General features: G+C 38.3%; 1 pseudogene; it reads right to left on the reverse strand.

Moving 5' to 3' along the window:
* LOC108305870 overlaps window positions 1-3,911 on the reverse strand; it is a 31,166-nt pseudogene extending 27,255 nt beyond the window's left edge.
* Between the last annotated feature and the right edge of the window lie 3,187 nt (window positions 3,912-7,098).

The raw sequence follows: 7,098 nt of genomic DNA on the forward strand, positions 1-7,098 counted from the left end.
AGCTCCTCTTTGTATGTCTGGTAGAATTCAGCTGTGAACCCATCTGGACCTGGGCTTTTTTTGGGTGGTAAGCTCTTAATTGCTGCCTCAACTTCAGACCTTGTTATGGGTCATTAGGTATTTATTCTAATGCTATCCCTCCCCTAGACCCCCCATCCCCCAACAGGCCCCAGTGTATGATGTTCCCCTCCCTGTGTCCATGTGTTCTCATTGTTGAACACACTTATGAGTGAGAACATGCAATGTTTGGTTTTCTGTTCTTGGCATCAGTTTGCGGAGAATGATGGTTTCATGTCCCTGCAAAGGACATGAACTCATCCTTTGTTATGGATGCATAGTATTCCATGGTGTATATGTGCCACATTTTCTTTATCCAGTCTATCATTGATGGGCATTGGGGTGGGTTCCAAGTCTTTGCTATTGTGCAAATGAAAACCACAACACTTTTCAATACTTGCTTTACCATAGCAAATTTGAAATGTCTTAGGTCTTATCTACCTGATGTCTCACTGCTGCTTTTTTCCTGAAAACATTGTGTTGTCTTCTACAGGTTCTAGCCTGGCTACCCAACTCTGGCTCCTGATGTCTACCTAATCTTACATTTCTATAATATTTTATTCTCCCAGATCTAGGGGAAAGCTGACAACAACTGTAATTACAACTGTGTAACTAATTCTCTACATAAAATAGACTTTGTTTAAATACTTGACATACTTGCTGTTTTCCTAACAGGACTCTGATTAAGAGAGTAAGCAAAGCATGGTATAACATCTAATTTCTTATAAGAACCCCAAAATATTAGTTATTTAAAATATATATGAATAGCTGGGTTTAGGTGCAGCACTGGTGATATTTGTGTGTTTTCATTTTTTTCTATCTATAGCTATCTTTTTATCCACTCATCCATTCATGTTCTCATTGCTGTGCTCTTCCCACAGAGTAGACCCTGATATACCAAAGCCATCATCTCTGTTAATGGTGACTCCAGTTTTCTAGTTACATAGGTCAAAACACTGAAATTAATCTTGACTCCTCTCACGTGCCATATCCAATGTGTCAGCAAATTCCATTGGCTCTCCCTTCAAAATATTTGTACTTCTCAACAAACATCTGCTCTGTTACTACCTTGGTCTAAGCCACCTTCATTTTAATTATTGACTGGATATTGCTAATAATGTACATGATAATCTTTCATAAATGTGAACAAAATAATACAAAGTTTACATGAAAATACTGGTTTTGTTTGGGCCTCTGGCATATGCTTTTCCCTCTGCCTAGAATATTCTCTCCTGGAATCAATAGGTTTTGTTTTTAGAATTCCTTGAGCTCATTACTCAATAGTCAACTTCTCAGTTCAGCCTTTCTTGGCCATTACATCTTATATTTCAACCTCCATCCCTTCCCTGCTTTATTTTTTTCCCCTTTATCATTTATCTTGCCTATTATCTCTATTCCCTTTATTTAGTAAGTCAGCTTTATGAGAATATTATTCTTGTCTATTTGTTAGATTTTCTTGGGAAAGTATTGACATTTTTTAGTCTGTTTTTTTTAATAAGTGAAGATATTTTGGCGATTTGTTAGTGTTTAACAAATCACTGTAAAACTCAGTTTCTTAAAACAATACTAGTAACTATTTTATTATAGCTCATGATTTTGAGAGTCATTACTTTGGGCAGGGCTCAGCTGGACAATTTCTTTGCACCATGAGGCATTGACTAAGAATCATTTGAGGGCATTCATCTGGGAGATTGTCCAGTCTAGAGCATCCATGATTACTTCACTCCCTGAACTGATACCTGTGTGGGAAGAATGTTTGGGCTCTACTGGCACTAGTCAGCTTTATACATGGCCTCTTTAGCATGGCGCTTTCAGAATAATTGGACTTCATTGTTCTCCTGGAGAGAGTTTTCCAAGATAAAGAAAATGGAAACTGTCAGTCTCTTTAGGTGTCAGCCTGGAACCTGGTACAGCATCACTTCTGCTATGTTCTTTTTATGATAGCAGTCACAGAGATGACCTACATTCAAGGTGAGGACACAGACTCCAGCTCTTGAGGGAAGAATGACAAAGAGTTTGTAGCCATCCTTTATTTGCCTCAGAGAATAACATTTCCTATCTCATTAGAATTATAAGAATAAAATTTAATACACAGTCATGCATTGCTTAATGACTGGGATACATTCTGAATATTCCACACTAGAGAATAAGGGAAAAGAAAAGGTTTTAATTGAATGAGAATCCTATGTTTTAAATACCTATAGACTGATCTGTTGTCATTAAAATCTGGGAAAAGAAAGTATTCTTGGAGTACCTGAGAATAACTAAATGTCCTCTGATAGCTGCCAGAGATTTTATGCAGGATTACAGATAAAGGAGCCCTAAAAAGATAACAATTTGCAGGAGTAGTTGGTGGGAGACATTAATTGGTAATTTTGTGTGTGTGTAAACAACATAGTGTACTTATACAGACCGAAATGGTAAAGCCTACTAAAAACCTAAGGCATGTGGTATAGCTTATTGCTCCTGGGCTACAAACCTGTATAACATAGGATTGTACTGTAGCCATATAACACAATTTTAGCTATTTGTGTACTTAAACATATCTAAATATAGAAAAAGTACAGTAAAAATGCAATATTATAATCTTATAGAACCACTGTCATATATGTGATTGGGTGTTGACCAAAATGTCATATGCAGTGCATGACTGTATATAAGTAAACTTTATTGAAATACTTGAGAAAGTTAGGAAGCAAGCATTTCTTATTATCTCCCACCAACTACTCCTGCAAATTGTTATCTTTTTAGGGCTCCTTTATCTGTAATCCTGCATAAAATCTCTGGCAGCTATCAGAGGACATTTAGTTATTCTCAGGTACTCCAAGAATACTTTCTTTTCCCAGATTTTAATGACAACAGATCAGTCTATAGGTATTTAAAACATAGGATTCTCATTCAATTAAAACCTTTTCTTTTCCCTTATTCTCTAGTGTGGATGGGATTCTATTATGATTTCAAATGATGCCTTCCATTACCAGATAGTTGTTTTGTAACAATGGGAGATAGAAAAGTTATGAGACAAAGGAGAGCTTACTTGTAATCTTGCAGTGATGCTTTCTAGGTGTGGTGGATATCTTAAACCATTTATTTATTCCCTGCATCACTTCTAGGGATCTTTGATTTTCATTCCTCCATGCAGGTGAATAACTTCAAGCTGGCCACATCCAATCCCCCTTTAGCTCGTCCTTCTAATCCTAGCCTCTTTATGTCAAGATCTTCATAATCTTTGAAGCAAAGAGACTGGCATAGAGTAATTTCTATTTTTTTTTTTCCAGACAGGGTCTCATTCCGTCATCCAGGCTGGAGTTCAGTGGCCTGATCATGGCTTACTTGCACCTTTACTTGAACATCCTGAGTTCAAGCAATCCTTCCATCTCAGCCTTTTGAGTAGCTGGGACTACAAGCGTGCACCACCATACCCAGCTAATTTTTATATTTTTTGTAGAGACAGAGTGTCATCATGTTGCCCAGGCTGATCTCGAACTCCTAGGCTCAAGCAATTTACTCACCTCAGCTTCCCAAAGTGATTACACGCATGAGCCACTGTGTCCAGCTGAGTCATTTTGAAGACAATTCACAATGATCTCTTTTCTGACATATAGAAATCACACAGTTGTCCTTAGCCAAACATTGAAAGGGTGGCTTGCTTCAGTGAAGATTTTTTTTATTCTGCTGCTGTAGACTGTTTCAGCTAGGCAAAACTGCTAATGTTAGACTTTTTAGGGATGAGTCAGATACCAGTCACTGCATCCCTCAGATTTCAGAACATGCATATTATATCAGCCTCTCCAAACTCTGAAAGCATCTCTTTCTCTCAGGTGAGAGCAAAGTTACCTCCTCTCATCCTGCATTTCGTAACGGTTGATAGAGAGCAGTGGAGTACAAGAAATATTGACGTTTTCTCCAAAACAGTTCTCATGTCTGCTTTCTCTAATCCTTCACATCTTTTTTAATCCTTGAGGTAGTTGGCGATTTATGAATTTCAGTACCATTTTTACAATTTTTGTTTTTCCTAGGCAGGGTCTCTCTTTGTTGCCTGGGCTGAAGTAGAGTAGCACAGTTATAATTCACTACAGTGATCCTTCCACCTCAGTCTCCCAAGCAGTTGGAATTACAGGTGTGAGCCACTGCACCTGGCTGAAATATCATTTTTATAGTTTTTAAAACATAATATGTGTTATGATCTACATTTTTGTATGCTTTTCCCACCAAAGTGATATGGTGAAATCCTTACCTCCAACGTGATGGCATCGGGAGACAGGCCCTTTGGAAAGTAATTAGATGGGGAGGTAATTCGGTTGGGAGGTTGATACCAATCTCATAAGTGGGATAGTGTCCCTATAAAAGAGACCCCATAGAGCTCTTTCTGCTTTCTATCATGTAAAGATACAACAAGAACTTGGCAATCTATAACTTGGAAGTGTCCTCACTAGACACTGAATCTATGAGCATCTTGATTTTGGATTTCTCATGTTCTTGAACTGTAAGAAATAAAGTTTGTTGTTTAAGTTACCCAGTCTATGGTATTCTCTTATGGCAGCCTAAACTGACAATGCCACTTGCCTTTGTGGTCTGATATTTTGGCTTTTTGAAAATATGGCACCAAAATGTTGGTGTCCATTAATAGGAAGATCTGTGTTCTTTTGTATATGGCTGGGGTTCGATCATTATGATATATTAAAAATAACACTATGTGACTTTTTATGCTGTGTCATGAAAAGTGATGAGGCTTCTGCCTTGCTTGCTGAAATACTTGCACTGGATTCCCTGAGCTTCATGTAAGTGGGCAGGTACCCTGAGGAGGCCATACCATGAGGAAGCCAAGACACCTGGAGAAGGCACAGGCAGGAACTGCAGTTGTCAATTCTAGTCCTTGAATTCTCCAGCCCAGGTGCCAGAAGTGTGCATAAATGAGACTTCAGGTGATTTTGGTCCCTGGGTTTCAAATTACCCCCAGCCTTGGAATCAGCTGAGGCCTCAGATACTGTATTCAAATTCCTGACCCAGAGAATTTGTCAGCAAAATCAAAAGGCTGTCTTCAGCTTCTAAATATTAGTTTCATTTGTCACTCAGTAGTAACTGGAAGAGGTACCTGTCATGCTCCCTGCCATCCCAGCTTTGGATCTCAATCAAAGCTGAGTAAGAAAGACTCCCATATGAATGTACTATTATTAAAAGTACCTGGAACATGGCATGTACCTAATAAAAGATAGTTGTTATTCTTCTTACTTGTGACAGCACAAGAAACAAAAATGTCCTTTTCTTCTGTATATGACAGGATCCAGGGCTTTATAAAACTGTTTTTCAGAATGGTGTCAGTAGGAATAAGAAAGGGCCACTCAGCCCGTTTGTACTATTCCATGTTTTTCCAAGGGATTTGCTTATTGGTGTGTAGCATACTGTACCATTTATATGTCATATAATCTGTCCCATGACCAAGGATCAGCACTTCTGCTGTACATAGTCTATCAAGTGTGGAAAACAGTACCTGGGAAAAAATTGCCAGACTACATCCAAAATAAGTATAGGAAAATGTTATCAGATCAGAGACCAAAACGCCAAAAGTAATGTAAATGCTTGAATGGCATCTGCTCTCACCCACCGCTTCTAACTCACATGGAGTCTGAAGGATCAAATAATCGTGGGGAGCTCTGTGGAGGCCAATGTGGCATTTGATGAGAATGGCTCACGTCATCAGACCTGGTGGCAGAAACTCACATGCACCAAGGGGATTCATCCACACAAGATATTGTTTTTGCAGTGAATTTGCTCCTGATAAGTTGTAAGCAAATGAAAATTTAGCACATGTTAAATATACAAGAAAAGCACACTAGTTCAAACAAGTTTTCTTTTAATAAAGCAAAAAATTTCAGCAGTTGGATGAATCCATTTTTAATATACTCTAGTCCAAATTTCTCAAAACCATTTATTATATTGTAGTGAATATCTGCAGAGGTGTTTGCTTAGTCCCTCGCCCAATCCTAAAATAGCTCCTCATATGAGCCTCATGGTGACATGTTGGTTCTATATAAACCAAGCTTAAAATGTCTACATTCAAGAGACTAGCCAGGGGAAATATTCTTATTGTATCATCTTGGGCCTAATGCCCATTTCTATATCAGTCAGTTAGGTACAAAATTGCTTCTGGAATCCACAAGGATGGCTGTATAAGGAGGTCTTTCAGTGTAAGACAAGGTGCTAAACAAATAATTTCCTGGGTATCCACTATCAGAAATAAGGAGGATGAAATTATAGCTTACTGAGTAGAGAGAGCCTGTCAGCAGCGAGTATGGAGAATGGGGCCAACCCAGACAGTGAAGCAGAGAGGAATGATGCAGAGGCAATCTTGATACCATTTATTTCTCAACTCCTCTCTTTCTTGAAGCCAAAAAGATTCCTGACAGATTTATGAAATATCTATCACATTAGGCTTATACTATATTTTTCCTTAAGCTGGGAACTATGTGTTTCTGTATCTTGCTCTGAAAAAATTCTAATACACTTAACTCCCATATCTTTTAACATTCCCTCTTCATTTTCTAAACTTTAGAGAAGCAAATGTCTTCTAGATCCCTGAACTTGGTATTCTCTTTCCTCTTGCTGGATGTTTGCACATTGCCCTCTCTGCATTCTCACTTCTTAGCTCTCCTGGCTCACCTGGCATGTTTGTGCTCATACTGCATATCTCATCTCAGAAATCATTGATTTTGGAAGCCATCCTTAACCTTTCACATCAGACATCAATTCCTCTCAATGCTCCCATATTTGTGGTATATCTCCTATCATAGAGCATATTTCGCTAAATGTGGCCATGTCTTCCAGTATACTGTAAGCTCTTTAAGATCTAGAAATCTGGGCCCTTACTTACTATCACATCTCCAAGTCCCACAGTATTCTGGTACATGTAGGTGTTCACTAGCAATCCCTTATATAAATGTGTTAGGTTACTTAAAATAGGACATACACACACACACATACACACTGTACTAAAGATATATAAATCACATTGGTTACAAGGATAACATACAATATAAAGTG

This window comes from Cebus imitator, unplaced genomic scaffold (assembly GCF_001604975.1).
Source record: "Cebus imitator isolate Cc_AM_T3 unplaced genomic scaffold, Cebus_imitator-1.0 Scaffold3, whole genome shotgun sequence".
NCBI classification, from domain to species: Eukaryota; Metazoa; Chordata; class Mammalia; order Primates; family Cebidae; genus Cebus; species Cebus imitator.